Source organism: Protomyctophum bolini (genome assembly GCF_963924005.1).
Source record: "Protomyctophum bolini genome assembly, chromosome: 4".
In the NCBI taxonomy this organism is placed as follows: Eukaryota; Metazoa; Chordata; class Actinopteri; order Myctophiformes; family Myctophidae; genus Protomyctophum; species Protomyctophum bolini.
The window spans coordinates 13,305,635-13,325,460 of record NC_137865.1 but is presented as its reverse complement, the minus strand read 5'-3'; the positions used below and the strand labels follow the sequence as shown (position 1 = coordinate 13,325,460).

The 19,826-nt window shown below is 43.1% G+C and overlaps 1 long non-coding RNA gene across 1 annotated transcript in view; it reads right to left on the bottom strand.

The window, feature by feature from the left end:
• LOC308313726 overlaps positions 1 to 19,826 on the bottom strand; it is an 81,075-nt gene that overhangs the window by 16,533 nt on the left and 44,716 nt on the right. Inside the window, exon 2 of the long non-coding RNA XR_013963912.1 lies at positions 12,538 to 12,629. This is a non-coding gene — a long non-coding RNA (uncharacterized lncRNA). The remainder of the gene's footprint in view (positions 1 to 12,537; positions 12,630 to 19,826) is intronic.

The following is a 19,826-nucleotide window of genomic DNA, read 5'->3' as shown; positions in this document are numbered from 1 at the left end:
TCCTGCCAATACATTAGGTCTACACTTCCAGCAATTAATAAATACCATGATTAGTGCCATTGCCGTACAGTAGATCTGCGGCAATTGGTCATTTACAGTGCTTTTGATCGATCAAGTCGTAATGCTACCCACATTAGCATTGGGTTGCTAGCCGGTGTCGTCAACAACACGCCATTTTGAATGTATCGTGCCAGAGCTTTTACTTGCAACAGTATTTTGCAGTATTTTACATTGCAGTATTATGTTTACTTAAGTAAAGAGTGCTAGTAATCTTTGCACCACTGGCTGTAGTTCACAGACAGCATCCAGGTGAGACAGGGTGGGGTGAATTAAGGGCCATGGCAGTTGCATTGGTGATGGATACATTTTGACCATATGCAAATTGCCATATGGGTCCAGTGTGGCAGGCAGGCAGCACAGAACTAAATGTTGTCACAGGCCTGTGTTTGCAACAAGGCTTAATGATAATGCTTTGTTTGCTATAGAGCTGGCTTTCTGAATTCATCCGAAACGCAAATACGCACTAATGCATTAAATTCCACTGGAAATCTGCAATGAGAACCTACTGCAGTCAGATGGCCATCCCTCTAGTTCAATAGATGGCCGCAAGTCACTGGAAAACATAGTGTTTCTAATTAGTGTGGGCTCCCAGTTGTGTGGCAGCAACAGTCTGCAGAAGGCACAAGGCAACATAATATCAAATAATTACACCCATAAAGCCTTGAATTTATGGATTTTGTTTTTGTCGCACTCCTGAGCCAATGATGACAATGGGGGTGAACTACTCCTTTAAAGCTGTATACATGTAAGCTTCTTTAGTGAATACAATGTTATTTTGTCCAATCTGTATGGTCATGTATGTTAATACAATAGAACTTATATTGGGGTGGCTGTATTTGGTCTCCCTGCTCTTCTTTAGCAACATTTAGATCCTTCTGACTTCTGTCTGGTTGACAAGTGGTAGTGCTTGGAGGTCAAAATTGAATTGCTCTCCTTAGCAAGCAGACAGGTTCTATTGGCTCAAACAAACATTTCAAACATTTCAGCACTTGCACAGGAGACCCGGGTTCAAATCTGGGTTGTAGGGGTGCAGCCTAAACCTAACCTCCCACGGGGCAGCACACCTAAACCTAACCCATGTCTAACCAATGACTAGTCTAAACTAAGTATGCACCCCGGGGTGTAGAACTATACTTAATCTTAAACCCTACCTTTGGAATGCCAAATGTGAGACGGGCCTACTCGCACGAGTTGACCCCCCCCCCTAATAACATTCTCCACTCTACTGGATGGATTTTCACTAGTTGGAATGTTGCTTTAAAACTTAAAAATGGAACCATACTCGTCTAGAAAATGTCACTGTAGCTGTTAGCATGAAGACTTGAGACTTCTTTACAGTGGAACAAAGTGCGCTAATTAGAAAGGGTGTCCAGAGATTTTTGGTGATAAGTGTATTTTGATCACGAGTCATGAATGGCGGTCAGATCACACGTCTGTAGGCAGAGCGCACACACACACACACACACACACACACACACACACACGGGGAGAGAGGATCTGTGATGGACTGATTGCTTCGGAATCGCAAAGGGACACAGGGAAGGAAGCACAAATGGAAAATAAAGGACAAATGTAATTGCAGCAGACTGGATGAGATGACAGTCATACACTCAATGAATTCCAGATGAGGGCAATAGATTGGAACGTGAAATTGCATAATGCTACCTGAATGACAGTGAGTGAATGACAATATGACATAGCAATGTATACACAGTATAGAGTCTAGGAGAGAGACAGTAGAAGAGCTGAGACAGAGACAGTGTAGGAGAGACAGAGCTGAGAGGGGGACAGCATAGGAAAGATACAGTATACAGTAGGAGAGCTGAGAGGGAGACAGCATAGGAGAGATAGACAGTAGGAGAGCTGAGAGGGAGACAGCATAGGAGAGATAGACAGTAGGAGAGCTGAGAGGGAGACAGCATAGGAGAGACAGACAGTAGGAGAGCTGAGAGGGAGACAGCATAGGAGAGATAGACAGTAGGAGAGCTGAGAGGGAGACAGCATAGGAGAGATAGACAGTAGGAGAGCTGAGAGGGAGACAGCATAGGAGAGAGACAGACAGTAGGAGAGCTGAGAGACAGACAGTGTAGGAGAGACAGACAGTAGGAGAGCTGAGAGACAGACAGTGTAGGAGAGACAGACAGTAGGAGAGCTGAGAGACAGACAGTGTAGGAGAGACAGACAGTAGGAGAGCTGAGAGACAGACAGTGTAGGAGAGACAGAGAGTAGGAGAGCTGAGAGGGAGACGGTGTAGGAGAGACAGACAGTAGGAGAGCTGAGAGGGAGACGGTGTAGGAGAGACAGACAGTAGTAGAGCTGAGAGGGAGGCGTGTAAGAGGGAGACGGTGTAAGAGGGAGCCAGCCTCAATCCCTGAGGAATTCTGCCTGAACAGTAATCTACTCAGGCTGAATAATGGGCTGCCGTCAAACAATGCCTTGTTGAAAACTGAGTGGAGAGTTTAAAACAAGTTGGCACTGAGTTACCGTCTAGGAGTCTGTAGTGTGCAGAAGGAACAGGGCAGAGGGAGACTTCTCAAACTTTGTTGTAGCTCGAGGCACCCCTGTAAATAACCTTTCTATCCACGGCACCCTGAATTGGCACTGGCTGTGGTTCTTTTCAGGCCGTGATGGCCCAAAGCATATTTGAGTATATTGACTTGTCGATTACTTTTGATACAGTAATGTATACAGTAATCTAAAATGTTTTGGTATTAAAAAGGGTCTTAAATTGTCACTTCACTGTCCTCCAAGGACCCCCCTAAAATCATGTGGGGAACCCCCCCCAGGGGTCCCGACCCACAGATGGAGAACCACTGCTTTATAGCACCTTATTACGGGATGTAAATATTTCCCCCTCAGATACAACACAATAATATGTCACGAGGAAAACCTGAGAGAAGTCTCCTACTGGAGACACCGTCGGTCATCAAATTATTGACTTAGGAATGCAGAAAATAAGTTTTTTTTTGGGGGGGGGGGGGGTGAACTACTCCTTTGAGGGTTAAATTAACAGTGCACATAGTTACAGTGTGAACTGAATCCTGTGGGCTTTGGTTCGGCTTGCCATCCTCCTATTGGCTGTCACATGGCAGATGGATGCCAGCTTCAGGAGGATAAATGTCACGGCGGTGACCTGATCTGAGGCCAGCCGTGCCCTACAGACAAGCACTGTGACTGCACAGTTTTATTGAACATTAGTCTTTATGGTGTCAGCTGGGGTGACGCTATATCACATAACCCACTCTCGATGCTTAATGGTTTATGACTTATGATGTCTTCTCTTCCACGGGGTGAAATGTGTCCCGGGCCTATCTATAGCTCTTTAACTAGGAGGAATTAGAGAGATCTGTAGTGATTACAATTTCATGGGAACCAATAGCCGTGTAAAATATGGCCCAATAGAGACGTCACCAATTTGACCAGGTCCAGACAGTGCTTGCTACATGGTCATGGTCTGTCTCTCAACAAAGTTTGTGCACATACTGCAGTGTACACCAAAGGCTGGACATACTGTAGGAAAAACAGTACCACTTGTGAAGTCATGTGGCCGCCAAGTCTATGGACTTTTAATGTATTCCTGTTTTTCTGACCCCAGCCAAGTCTAAGAACTGTTAATGTTGCGTTAAGCAGGGATGTCATGTGGCAGCCACAGTGGCCGCCCCTCACTTCACACAAGTGTGATTATTTTTACTTCTACTCCATTACATCTCTGTACTTTTTTACTCCACTACGATTATTTGAAAAACTTTACAGATTTAAACTTATGACGTATGACTCAGCTATTTTCTAAATCAGTTTTCGAACATTTCTTTAAATGTTTTACATTGGAACTATGAGTATATTTCGATGTGAATACTTTTACTTGAGTAATGTTCTGAATACAGGACTGCATGGTGACAGAATATTTCTACACCTGTGGTATTGTAACTTTCCGCCCCAGTGTGTGGTGATGTAATGCGGTATCGGTCATTGTCCTGGAAGGTGGCAGATGATTCACATCTCCCGAGAGCCCTCTCTCGCTCTCACAGCTGGGCAACCAGCACAGTTAAATGGATATCCTGCTTTTGTTTCAGGCACTAGTGTGAAACCAAGGAGTATATTGTATACCTCGTATCTCCGTATTTCAACATTGTCATATGTTTTCTCGTAAAATATTGGCCTACTTCGTACTCCATCCTACAAGTGTCATACTAAAGTAGTGAAAATAGCAGATCTACAAGGAGTACTCCTTGGGTGAAACCCAGGAAATGGACGAGTCTCTTGCACTTTGAAAACCAATGTCATTCCCAGTGGATGAAGGTACTCACTCAGTTGTTCAGAATGTGCCACGTTCTGAGCTTGTAGATCTGCTATTTTCACTATTTTATCATGTTTTTGAGTGGCGCTGCCAACAGCTCCAACAAGTGACTTTGTGTGTATATTATGTCAAACAAATTCAGCCCCCAATTCCCATTCAAGTCAATGGCAAAATAAATTACCGCAACATCAGGTAGACATACAGTACTTGATAGTGGGTGCAGCAGATCAACTCCTCAAATGCACCGCTCACTTCACACTGGGGTGTGGTTTTGAAATAATAATAAAATAAGGAACGCTTTTGGACATACAAGGTTCGTTTGTATTTTATTTCCACCCGGCAGCGATGATATTAAAGGACGAGACGTCACAGCACATGACAGACTAAAAGCCATTTTCATGGACTCACTCGGAGGCAAACTGCAGCCGAAAATGTGATGGAATGTAAGCCACGGGTCGACAAGCGTATGAACAAACACAGTCTTTGAATTATTGCAACCTTTGTCATAAAAAAACGGTTCAGGATAATAGAAGAGGACATATCAGATGTTTGTTTTTCCGGACCATTTCTTTGACAAATGTCGACTCTCAATAATTCAAAGATAGTGTTTATTCATAATGCATGTCCACCCACCCGGCTCCCATAGAGTTCACTGCATTCCATCAAACTTTGGTCTCCGTCCCAGGGAGGAGAAAGAAGGCTGGGGTCAGGCAGACTACAGTGACCTTCCCATCTCTAATGTACTCCTTGGGTGAAACCAAGGAAGCTTAGAGAAGGATAGGACATGGTCACGTGACTGGGCTGCTCCATGACACTTTCATGGATGCTTTCATGGGAGCCAAACTACACCCGGGAGTTCGGCAGAATGTACTGGAGTCAATGAAAGCTCAGTGACCAGCTCATGAACAAACATTATTTCTGAATGACTGAGACCTTTTGTAAAGTAATCGCTTCTGGAAAATAAGAGAAGACATGTAACAAATTATTGTCTGTTGTGTTGCTTTTCGATGTGTACACTGTGTACAATTATACAGTAGAGAGCACAAAGTACCTTTCTGAATGTATCAAGTATCGCGAGACTTCCCACCGTTTCCTGTCTGGCAGCCAAATCTCGCAATACCTCTGAGCCAGAAATGATACCTGCTACTGTTTAGATCATCAAATAAAATTATATACTGTGCACTCTGTGCACAGCATATAAGTGATTAGAAAACAACCTGTGATATGTCTTCTTTTAAATTCCTGAACCAATTATATGACAAAGGTCTCAATTGTTCAGAAATAATATTTATTATGAGCTGGTCCAGCCGGCTCCATTCACTGCCATGTATTCATTGAACTTTCGGTGTGAGTTTTGGCTCCGATGAAATTGTCCATGAAAGTGTCACGGCGCAGCCCAGTCACGTGACCATTTCCTTTCCTTCTCTAAGCTTCCTTGGGTGAAACCAGGAAATGGAGATGTCTTTTGTACTTTACTAACTTTAGAAACTTCTACAAATGTTATTCCCAGTGGATGAAGGTGGTTGAAGTGGTTCTTAGATTTGTTTTTTTGAGGAGGATTTTGTGGTCCCCAGTAAAATACGATATTAGGTTCTCAATACGATTTTTCAAGTTTTATTTAACCACAAATGTATTGTCCAGACAAATTACTTTTTGCAAAACAGTAAAAAAACAAAAAAAAACATCAGACTTGCAGAGTGTAGTGTGTTATACAAGGTCAATCACTGAGGCATTCTGCTTGAACAGGAATCTATTCAGCCGGAATGGGCTGCACCCAAACAATTCCCCCAAAGTAGTATACTAGTATGCACCTTGCTTAATGTCATAAACAAGTGTGCAGAAGAATGCATTGCAAAGCACAACACGTGGACCCCAGGAAGACCAGCAAGGCAGCGGAAGCTAATGGGGATCCGATTAAAGAATACATGTGCTGAGCAGCTGAACAGACCCCGAGTGCCGTTTCTCTTCCGTCTAAACTAAAGCGTTCTTTTCATTTATTCTTCTGCATTCTCAGTGGAGATCCAGCTAATGAGTTTGTCCGGCTTAGTGAATTGAAGCTGCTTATGAAAAGGTCCTGAGGCAGACATTACTGAATAATCAACATACCGTACTGTAACTGTTACTGTAAGCAGGCAGGGCTGCTGTTGGTGGCATGGCTATCTCAGCCATCTCAGACATTTTCAACGTTTACAATTTAGGCATTTAGCAGACGCTCTTAATCCAGAGCGACTTACATTAAGCAAGAACAAAAAAAGCATGGGAATACATCACATAAAAGCATTTAGTCGTTTAGTCTTGAGTTGGTAATCTTCCTGCTGTGTGTACCGTTTCACTGCTCTTTCCCACATTATTGAGAACTACTACTATAGATAGAAAAAATAAAATATTTAGAAATGTTAAATATGACTGTAGGATGCATTTTTAAGCGAGAGGATAAACGTCATATTCTGGCAGTGTTGACCTTTTTATTCAGTCTTTTAAATAAAATTCTATTTAGTTTTATTCACATTTTAGTCATTTGAAATGTTTAGTTTTAGTTGACTAAATGTCATAAGATTTTAGTTTAGTCGATGGCGTCGTAATGCCTGATCTGAACTTAGCTGAAGTTCACAATGCAGCACAGCATGACGCGTTGTGAGCTTGAAGTGTTTTCAGTGAAAAAAGGTAGTCGGACATTTTTTGTCATCGCTTCAGTCAACAAAATAAACACTGGATTCTGAGTAGAGACTGAATAAGTGAACAGGCAGGTCTTCAGATGTTGGGACACTTGAGCACAAGACAGGATACAAGGCTGTGTGGCAGGATTGAACCTATATAACCTTTCTGTTACAAGACGCTCAATCTACCCACTGGACCACCAGACAAGACAATACAATGACTTTCACCAATATGATTAAGAGGCACTCTTTGTCTGGGAGGAAGACACTAACATACTTCTGAAAACAACACACACACACACACACACACACACACACACACACACACACACACACACACACACACACACACACACACACACACACACACACACACACACACACACACACACACACACACACACACACACACACAGCTCATAAAAAAAGACTCATAAAAATGCTGCCGGACAAGAACAGAATTGTCTATTGTCACATAAATGACAACAGTGTCTATCTCTGTAAACAGGAGAGGACATTCAGGTCAAAGCAGAAGGCTGTCTGCCAGAGACGGACAGAGAGGAGACAAGCCCGAGACGGGACGGGGCTGAGAGGAAGAGGAAATGTGGAGAAGACACGTTTTACAGAAAAACATCTTCACAAACCACAACCACACATGTCCAGACATTTCTTCACTGTGCAAACCAAGGAAAACACAAAAACACGTTTAGAACATTCCAAGTACGGATGCATATATTAGAAACAACCTAAATATGTAGGTCGGAGAGGCTTGTCGTCGGTATCAAGCCGAACCTTGTTTCGCATCCAGTGGTGTCCCGCTTTAAGTTTTCAAATGTAGAAAAATATTTTGAAAATAGCAGATTTACAAACTCACGGCTTAAGTGGTTAATCACACTAATCAATTTTGTCAAACATAAAATAAATTCAAGATTATTGATTATTCGTAAAAGTCACTTCGTAAAAGTATGATCCGTACTAATAGAGTCCTAATGGGATCTGCACAGGCCAACCCGTTTGTCTTTTAGGCTTCATCATCACAAATTGCACAGGGCAGATATGACAAATAAATGTAATATACAAAGAAATCACTTACACATTTAATATTTTTCTCTTTCCAAAAAATTGACAAAATAGCATAAGTAGTTGATCAACAAGCTTTTATAACACATCACGATGTGACATAAGCGTGTAGATCAGAAATTTCTGCTATTTTCAACATGAAAACGATTGACGATCAAGCAGAAATAATTGCGATTTTCGCAAATAATTGCAATTAGACAATTATGTAATAATTGTTGACAGGCCTACTCATATTGTGAGCTCATCAGCTCCTCCTGGGTTCAGAACATCTCCTTCTGAAGAACAGCACGTACCTCGTTAACCTCGTTAACTGCACATACCTCGTTAGCTGCAGCGTGAGCACCGTTGAAAAATAACCACCCTTTAAGGAAGCAGATAATTATAATCTTAAATTACACAATGACTCTTAGAGAGGACTGGAGCAAATGTACTATAGGCACTTTAGACAGATATGGGGTGATTATGTCAGGTTCAAACACACACCTAGCTTCTCATGTGTCACAAGCACATTGCCTTCCTTCCCTGAAAGCCAGGCTATCCGTTTGTTTGTACTTTCTCATAAACCCATCAACCAAACTACCAGCAAAAGAGAGGAGAGATAAACAGCGAGAAGAAGAGAGCAGTAGAGAAGTGAGGGCTGACAATGCGTGAACCATCCTAGAAGCCTGAGCCACGTGTGTGTGTGAGTGTGTGTGTGTGTGTGTGTGTGTGTGTGTGTGAGTGTGTGTGTGTGTGTGTGTGTGTGCGCCTGCGTGCGTGCGTGTGTGTGTGTGAGTCACCTGGGAGAATAGATGGAGCATCATCAACAAAGATAGTGCTTTGGGGTTTATAAAAGTGATGTATTTTGGGGGGTGTACAGCAGGCCTTTGTAATGAGATATAATATATGTTGGCAATGCACCAGTTTTACATAAAGATAAACAATATCCTTGTCACCAAGCCCGCCCGGCTTCCCTAAACCAAACACGGGCCGATTGTGTAGACACTGGACAAAGCCGGCTGCAGCACGGTGGGCGTGACCCATGACCCCTCGGTCTCCGTAGTGGAGGGGCAGCTACGCTATAATAAACCAGCGATACTTTAAATGGTTTATTGTTTTGTCGAAGTACGCACAGCATTGATTGGTTCACTAACGATGCACATACACAGTTCATAATGAATGTGCTGTATGATTTAATCAGTAAGGAATTTCAAAGGAATCAAAGCTGCATTCATGGTCCTACAGTACTGTATGTACTAACTATACAGTAGGGCACACACACACACACACACACACACACACACACACACACACACACACACACACACACACACACACACACACACACACACACACACACTTTAGCATTTAGTGATATAATTTAAAGGATTTCACAGGTTTGATGTAGAGTGGGCATAGACTTTAGACAGTACTTCAAAGGAATGCTATATACAACATCAAAGGCGTGTTATTATCAGTACCATGTACGACTATATTTTAAATTAAATGTGTGGGGGAAAATTTATCTTTGAATGGCAAAAGAACAGGGTCACCAGAACAATACAGAGATTGCAGAGTCTTCTAATGCATAACAAGAACAAGAGCATAACAAGAAGGTCTGCGGATGGGCGGGTCCAATGGGGGTCCCCACGGAGGCGTGGTAGTCTGCGTGGGGGTCTGCAGTAGTCTGGGTGGGGGTCCGCAGTAGTCTGGGTGGGGGTCTGCGTGGGGGTCCGCAGTAGTCTGTGTGGGGGTCTGCAGTAGTCTGCGTGGGGGTCCGCAGTAGTCTGTGCTCTGCTTTGCTGCGCTGTGGCATCATGGCCGCTTAGACAATGGCATTAAAAGTGTCTGGTTCGTAGAAAGGCAGCCAATCAGAACCACAGAACTGCACGTCAGTATGACTAGTATGACGATCTGTCGTGAACTTTTCATGGGTATTCATAGACCAGCGCTTTTCAAACCGCTGGTAAAAAAAGGACAAACGCCAAGCTAATCTTCAAACATTTGACTGCACACAGCCCTTATCTGTGAAGCACTTCATCTTACAGCGAAAGCACTCATCAAAAAGTGCTTAATCTTTGTCACATTCTGCATTCTCTTTCCGCACTCCAAGTTTGATTAACAGACAGAAAATGTAGTTTTATAAACAGTTCCTCTCGGGGGCGGAGAGGGAGAGCCGAGGTGAAGCAGCAGTTCCTCAGAAGGAATGAGCGATAGTGCAGAAAGCGTCACTTTTTTTACTCCATAAGACGGAGTTCACAAACCCCTCCCAGACACAACCTCTGTTACTGCACAGCGATCAACCCCATGCACCCGACATTAATCAAACTGGACTGACTGACTGACTGACTGAGTTAATTCCAAGAGAGGAATGTGTGTTGTGAAAGAGAGTGATAAATGAAAGACAGGCTAATCCCTGGAGACAATGCTGCTGTGACAATCTAATGCACTCATTACAATAGTTGATGCATGCCCAAGTACTGAACAGCTGAAAACCACATGGCACTCATTATCCCCCCCCCCCCCCCCCACACACAAACACACACACAAACTCACACATCACTGTCACTGAATCTACCGCAGATATTAAAATGTTCATTTCACAAGATTGAGTGTGTGTGTGTGTGGGGGGGGGGGAATTAAAAAACTTCAGTGCACAATGCAAAGAATAAATGCTTTCGCCATGTATCCGAAGGAAGTCTGATCCAATCACTTTTAGATTTCTCCAGTTTAATCCTGAGTTTAAGTTTTGTTGTGTTCAAGATCTGATTTTAGGCATGTTTAAGCCGCAGATATTAAAATGCTATGTGTTCATTTCACAAGATTGAGTGTGTGTGTGTGTGTGTGTGTTTGTGTGGGGGGGGGATCACTAGATCTAGATCTCTCTCTCTTTCTCTCTCTCTCTCTCTCTGCGTTCATTAAACTCTTGATGCCCTCCAGGCAGCAAAACATTCCTGTCAGATGTCACACGATGAAAAGCTACAACCCGACGTCTCAAGAACAAACGCCCACCTCCTCCGCCGCTGCACCCCCACAGCAACACGGATGAAGATAAAGGCTTCCGCCGAACGATGAGTGACAACCGACACATTTGTGGAGCTGATGTTAACACCGAGTACACCTGAACCCGTCTTCTTCGTCTAGCTGATGTTAACACCGAGTACACCTGAACCCGTCTTCTTCGTCTAGCTGATGTTAACACCGAGTACACCTGAACCCGTCTTCTTCGTCTAGCTGATGTTAACACCGAGTACACCTGAACCCGTCTTCTTCGTCTAGCTGATGTTAACACTGAGTACGCCTGAACCCGTTTTCTCTGTTAACACCGAGTACACCTGAACCCGTCTTCTCTCTGTTAACACAGAGTACACCTGAACCTGTTCTTGTCTAGTAGCCGGCGGCACTGTGGCGGGCACGCAGCGTTAAATATAGGCACAGAGTACTTGGAGGTCAACCGTGAATGATCTATTGTATGACAGTCACTCTCAACCATGATGAGGATGTTGCAAAGAGGGACCCTCCAAATGGTTTCCAAAACACTACGATTCTGATGATAAGATGACATCAAAAAGTAGCAACCTCTCCATTAAATTACATAAAATATTGCATATTACCGTTGGATGGCATCGATCTGTTTTACGTCCCCATTCACTTTTGGGTTGCAACGAGAGTGGGAGATAATGATGACACACTTTAATGGTGTATTATTCTAGAGCCTGATCGAGGCTAGATTTTTTTGGTCTGATGCCAATATTCATTTTTGAGAGTCCCAGACCACCATGAACAATATTTAAGCCATCAAAGTAAAGATCAAGATTGACACAACAGGCTGTATAATTGCCAACATCGATGTAATTAAAAAGGGTATAAAGTAGGCTATGGTGCCTGGCCAGTGGCTTTGGTCCATTACCCCTTTTCACCACTCCATTCAAACCATCCTCGCTTCACTCCAATCTATAAATAGAGCAACCAAGGATAAAAAATTAGCTCATGGAAGGAGAATTCCTCATACATTGTACGGTTTTTCAACGAAAAAAAAAAATGAGCGGAAAGCCATTTGGCTGTTCTTCCCGAGCAGCCACGATGAAAGCATGGGATTAGAAATGTGAGAAACACAAAGGGTAGAGGAATACTGGCAGCAGAGGATGCAGGGCTGAGGATAATGGGCCTTATAGGCAGCAGACAGAGAGAGGGAGGTGAGTCGGAGATTACTGCTGCCAGGTTGCTTAATGAGGTTTTCTTTCTCCACGCGGAGGTCGACAAGCAGTGAGACAATCCCATTAGGGAAATCCTAGAGGTTTTCTTTTAGCTCTTTGGAGAGTATTATCACCGCGACAGTATAGACAAGTAGGAACATAGTAGTGTTGATTTTGTTTATTATAATATTATCCACTAGTCCTAGCATTTTATTCTAGTCTTTTTTCTTTGTTGAGACAGACATTAAGAAAGAGATGAGGAACTCACCCAGTCAGTCAGACTCAGTCAGTCTCTGTGTTGTAATGGAAGTCCCTTAATATGTGAAGACTTGAGCAGGTGTGATGATGTCACGCAGGTTTCTGGAAAAAGAGAGAAAAGGAAAAAAAAATATTATTCATTCATTCATTTTGAGAAGAGTACAGCTACAATACAGCACGAGTACAGTACACTACAGTACAAGTAGTACAGGAGTTCAGTACAGTATAACAATTACAGTATAGTTCCACCGCTCAGTTCACACAGGTGTGATGTTCTGCCGGTCACAAAAAGAACCATCGTCAGACATCATCATCACTACCGTTCAGAAAGTAATTTATATTCAGTGTGTGTTTGGGTTAGTCAGCCATCCAGCAGTGAACTCCCTTACTCCACTGTGGGGGAAACAGTTAGTGGATAGAATGAGTGAGTCTCTCTGAGCCACTCTGCTACACCTAGAATCCAAGATTATGTTTGGGTCAAACATGCCAGCTCGACTTCACTTCACACTCTACTGCGTTTTGAAGGTTGAATGTAGACTCTCAGAATCAACACAGAGTATTTGTTTTAGGTTAGATTTTACATTTCTGGACGATAAAAATTACCGTTATGGCTGATAACCGCTATAATCCTATGTCAAGGTGATCTCATTTTGTATTTAAAATGTTTTTTCCCATATCATATTTTTTGGCCCATAACCCAACATAAACAGCTTGTATGTAGTATTGTTATTTAAAAATGTTCCAACTTGTTGGCCCTCTTGAAAGCTTCCCCAGAAAACACTCATTTGCATTAATAAAACCTCACAGCTAATGTCTTATCAGTCATCATCATGCATCTTCAAACCGTCACATTTGATCTATACACTGGGCATACCATTCAGCAGCAGGAATACAAATCACAGCTTGTGAACGATGTGTTTATTAGCAGGAGCTTGTAGGGGAATACCCCCCAACACAAGGGGAATACCCCCCAACACAAGCACACATAACAAGATGTATCTTGTTGGGACTATAGTGGACAAGAGAAGTCATTGTACAATTAGCTGCATGCTGAAAATAGCCGATCTACAAGCTCACAACGCGTCGCGTTGTTGGCTTGTAGATCAGCTATTTTCAGCAAGTGTAAAAAACAGTCATTACGACGGCATCAAGGCCCGCCAAAATACATTTTGTTCGACTAAATCAATGGTAGATTTAGTCGACTAAAATCGTATGATATTTAATCGACTAGACTAACACTAAAACATTCCAGGTGACTAATATGTGACTAAAACTAAATGAAAACTATTCAAGAGACTATGACTAAAACTTTGCTGCCAAAACAACACTGACGGGCACACACGCGCGCACACACACACACACACACACGTGCATGGGCACACACCCACGCACACACACTGGCAGGCATTCCACGAACAGCTGAGATGGATAGAGAGAGAGAGACGAATACAGGGGCAGAACCCAACTGAGCACCATCATACGACACAACAGGGTCCAGATTCACTGTAGTGCAGAGCCCACAGAACTGACTTTACAGGGTTTCAAATTCAAACGCCTTCAATACGTTTCCAACTCTTTCACATTTGGACAGTGAAATACTGTTGAAAGAGACAGTGAAATACTGTTGAGAGAGAGAGAGAGAGAGAGAGAGGCTTCAGTTGCAAGATGCTTGCCGCGCGTAAAAAAATCTAAATAAAATGAGAAACAAAGTCCGTATTCAGTTAAATCAGTTCTTCTCATCCAATAGTAATACTGACTCTATAGATCTCTGTCTGACAGGGAGCACTCGGACACCGTTGCTGGTAGACACTGTAAGTACTAAGTTACTAAATGCAGAGTACTTTTCCTCTTACAGTACTTATTATAAAGACATTTAATGTTCTCTTGCTCCTCCCAAATGTGGCATTATAACTAAGCCATCGATTATCGATCGAAAATTGGTATAGTCCGAAAATGAACCCGTCTGTCTGTGTTTATTATCTCCTCCCTAATCACTTAGTGACTTCATGACGAAGTGGTTGCAGGACAGATGTATTATAGATGTTATTGAGCCCTCCATTAACTGTTAATCTATCCTGCTCCATCTCTGCTCGATACCAAGCGGGCCGTTTATCAGCCTAATGCTCCTGCTGCGCTGCACCGCATGGACTGAATGCCTGAGCCGCCCAGCCGCCCTCACTCCATTTATTTCAATGATAGGAACATTCTGGAAGCATTTAAATTCAAAGCACCCCCCGATCGAACGCCATCCATTACCGTTTCACTTTCAACTACCAGAACAGCTGGCCCTGGGCAAGCTTGTCACTGCCGAGGGACCCCGGATAATGCTTGTGTGTGGTGTGTGTTTCAGCGGCGTTTGCAACAGTGTGTGTGTGTGAGAGAGAGAGAGACATATTGAAAACATCATCAGTCTGTTGCATAATTAATTTTTGCATTAGCCTTCCGGCACAGAGGTTAGCTTCTTAATTCTTATCCACCCGAGTCCCAACAAGGCTCAGCTGGCTGAAGAGGTCCACACACTGAGTGATGTCACAGGGTGTCAGTAACACTGACTGAACAGAATCGACGTGGGCCAAACTCATGACACTCATCTGGTTTACTGGAAGGATCTCATTGCAGTATGTTTCATTTAGATTCATTCAGGTAGCGCTCTCATTAAAAGGCTGCAAATCACTTTGACACCGGCGTGTCCTTGTAAAGTGCATTGTCTCCCTTTTGTCTTTATGGAGACAGATAATAGGGAAAGCTGAGAGGGATACAGAGTGTCAGTGCACGTATTTCTTGCACGCACGAACACACTTCGTAGCTTTGTTTTTATATAAAACTACTGGCCTAAAGGGCGGTGCAAGAATATCTAAGGCACACCCAAACCAGCAGGGTTCATCCTCGTGGGAACATGAAGGTGCACACAGTAAAGTCCATCGCAACGCATTGTTGTGAGCTTGTAGATCTGCCCTTTTCGCTACTTTTGTGCTCGTCTTGCATTATGAAGTAGGGAAATACATTTAAGAAAAAAATAAATGTAAATATAGAAATGCAAGGTTTGTAACTGACAGCCACCATATCTTGTTTGGAGAAGTATTTGACAGACTGACTGGCCAACCAACTGCTATTGCCTTCCTTAGAGCCTCGCCTCTATAAATAGACTAAATTCAACCATACAAACATGCCCTAAGCCGGCAGCATGGTTTGATGTCCACGTGTACTTTGTCCACAGTCAATATTTCCACCTTTTAAAATCCTAATGAGATTATGACAGGGATTATAGAAACCTGCAGCGTGCCATGCACTCACACTCAGGGAGGGTTTCCATTTCAATATATATAACCACACACACACAACCACACACACACACACACACAGCGCCATAGGGAGCACACTCGAACCCAACCCATTTTCTGGGAAGCTGTAGGAGTTGTGTTCTGGGAAATATATGAGCTTTAATAATACGATACATTTCACATGCACTCAACCTTCACAACAAGCACATGCTTCCATTCTCCAAACGTCCCTCTCTCTTCTATCATTACATTCTTCCTGTACATTCCTCCAATATATCCATTCAACAAAGTATCGTATGATGGTGTCCTCCTCCTTCTCTGCTTATCTCTTTGTGGTTGTGCCACTTCCTCCTTCCATGATATTTCTAGACTAAAGGATCACAGGAATATCATCTGTCAACGGCCGTCTACTTTGCTGCTGCAGGAACTCAACGTTGTTTTATTGCAGCACGTTGTGATGAGTGACATCGTTGGCAATATCAGCTTCAAATGTTACGATGGAATGGAAGATGGTTCGTTTCATTTAACCACTTGAACCGAGGACGCAAATCTGGTGGGAACATTAGACAAAAAGGGCCGATCTACAAGCTCACAACTCAACGCCGTGCCACGCGCTGTGAACTTGTAAATCGGTTAGTTTTGGCGAATTGATTTGGTCATGTATAGGGAGACAACTCAGGTCCAGCTTAGCAAGTCTAGAGGGTTCACACACACACATATACACACACAGTACACACACATCTAAAGCTCTGCAAAATTCATCATTACACTTTGACCCTGACCGATCCAGGCAGCTGCACTCCATCATCCCAAAAGGGCATCACCATCAGTCACAATTAATGTGCAGCATTACACATTCATACATGCGCTTGTGTCTGACTGAAAGGTTATACACATTTGCATGTGTGTGTGTGTGTGTGTGTGTGTGTGTGTGTGTGTGTGTGTGTGTGTGTGTGTGTGTGGGTGTGTGTGGGTGTGTGCGTGTGCGACATGTGTGTACTGCCAAACCATCAGTCCTTCAACTTGACATTAGCAGGTGTGAGGCTGTTGAAAAAGTTATTGGCGAAACGGCTCAGTTTGACACAAGAAACCGTTTTCTAAACTGCAATTGGAAGCACCAGACTTTCCTCAGACAAACGTTGTGAACTTGGCCGGAGGCAAGAGGAGCTTTTCTCAGCAGGGGGTGGGGGGGGGGGGTGCCAGCTTGGCCTCCTCACTGTAGTTTAAACACTGTAGGAAATCTGTGCCAATATTTAGCTACTGTATAGTTCAAGCTGGAAACACAGGCTAAGTCCAAATACCCAGAGGAACAGAAGCAGGACTGTACTAGCTTCCTTTGAGTAACTTTATTAGCTAACGAGCACGGACAGAGTGACATTTGGAGCCAATGCTCCGAGACCCAACTACCCTGACACAACAAGAGTTAGAAGTTACAAACGAAATATGTTTTCCCACCACAAAGAATATACTTCAATGTTTAGAATTCAAGTGGAAAAGACATTTCTCACAGTGAATGAGTGAAATCGAGAAGAGAAGAGAATAAAGTGGAAACTTCTGGCTATTATTAAATGATAGATATTGTTATGTTATGGTGCGTTGTTCATAATGCGCTACAGGGCACCGATCAGCACCAGTGTTGAGACCTTTGAGAGAGAGAGAGAGAGAGAGAGAGAGAGAGAGAGAGAGAGAGAGAGAGAGAGAGGAAAAAAGAGAAGAGAAGAGAAGAGAAGAGAAGAGAAGAGAAGAGAAGAGAAGAGAAAAGGAGAAGAGAGATCACCTGTACTGCATTGTCAGAGCGGCACAGAGCTGCATCCACCATGGCACGGGATTAAAGACCGGGATGAAAGCAATCCTCTCACGTGGTGTGCCTTCTTTGTCCCACATGTATTCAGACACCAACAAGGAGGACGTTTGTGTCCAGCACAATGAAAGCAAAGACGACCCTTCATTTACATCCCATATCCAGTATAACGTTTAGTAATTCTATTCTGGGGGAAAGGTGACCGAGAATTGACAATCTTTATCTTTCATACCAACACTCATGCGTAATACTCATGCACCTATTCACACACGTGGGAGCTGCCCAACCACAGTCTTCTACCATTGGTCACTAATAGATGCATTTCCAGACAACGTCACACTGAGTAGAACCAGTATGCGCGTGCAGGCCGGGGCCAAAACAAACTGACCGCTCATTAGACGCAGTGTAAAAGTGGTCCACAGCACTCGCTTGTCAACCACTGTCTTCTACTTTTGGCCACTGGGACCCGGCCCAGGACAACCGAACTCTTGCCCAATGAGCAGCTCAACATGAGCAACTGCTGGCCAAGTGCCTTGCTCAACAGTGAGTACACCGAGGTTAGTTGTTGAAGGGAGTCGTTTCCACAATTAGTACATACTAGTGATCCTTGTCTCTAGAGACATTCACAACCCGAGACAGTGTACCCACGGTCTGTTAGGAAATAGCACCTTCTGTCTGCATGTAAATGAGGTTCATCAGGAATGTCTTCAGAGGACTTTGACCTGAAAATGTCCGCAGTGACCAAAACAACACGCTGGGGTTGCCTGGTGATCACAATGAAATGTGTTGAGAATGTGCGGAATGCACGTCCGCAAGCATGACTTTAACCACATGAACCCCAGCGGCCCAATTCCCAGGCAAGTCATAATAGGTGACTGTTTGGCAAAAATAGATCAGCAATATGTCCGGGTGACTAGGTTTACAGTAGAGGGGAACAAAAGAGGGGACCAAGCATGGACCCCTGGGGCACCCCAGTTAATGATGTATATGTTTAACCCATTGAAATTATTTTAGATTTTTGCCTTGGCTATTCAAAAATAGCAGATAGATCGCAGCGTGCTGCTTGTGCATCTGCTATTTATGAATTGTTTTGAAAGAACTACTGGTTTAGAAGGTATTTGTAGAATCAGCCTCAGGTCATAATGGTTACCTACTATGGCTATCTATCTATCCATCCACCTACCCATCTTGTGTCTCTCACCACTGTAGTGTTCACAAAAGCTAACAGAAAAAGACAAAGCTATTAAAAAAAGTGTCTGTATTCTTACTGGATCATGCTCCCATGCATATTTATTACCAGTCTGAGGAAGAGCACCAAGCTCTTCCTCAGACTGACTGGGTGACTTCAACGGGTGCTTGATACTTTGGGTGGTAATGTAATATATATCCATGGGAGCAGACTCAAGTTGTTCTGGTCTTGCACCTAGCTCCCCTGAAAAATATAACCACAAGAGGCAACAGGGTCCAAGCATATAAGACCATTATGAGACGATGATGAAGATGAACACATCATAATTTGTTTACAGTGAGGTTTTAACTAGGCATGTAATGATATATCGTAATTTAAATAGATTAAAATCTCATGACAATTGAAACTGATTAAATCACATTTTGAATCGTGATGCAAACAGCAGAGGGCACGGGAAAAAGAGAAAAAAAGACAGGATCTTTGTAAGATAATTGGTAAAGCGTTTTCAGTCATTTGCTAATGTATTGAAAGGGAGGGGAAAAAAGGAAGAAATTTATTTTGTGTTTAAAAAATAGTGAAAAACTGTATCATGAACCTAGTATCGTGATTTGAATTGTATCATGAGTCGAGTGAATCGTGCCAATTTGGGCCTTGAGAACCACCGATGTAGACGAAACCATTATAGATTCACTGACTGTATTGTACTATACTGTATTTGCACCTTAAGCCATGATGAAACATTGACAACAGAACACACTATCATTTGGGCGTAGCTGCATTAAAGTGACATGATCGTGATGGACGGCCGACCCACCCGTTCTCCTACTATTAGCCATTTTGAGAATAGGATATCTGATATCTCAACCCAGCCCTGACGTTGAATGCGTGAGAAAGCACATTTGCAGCTTTTATATACAGAGACCACTGTAAAGGAATCTCTACTTACAGTAAAGAATGACAGGAACCAGAGGGTAGAGTGACATGTCTAATAGAGCAGAAAACATCAGCACGTCATGTCAAAAGAAAAA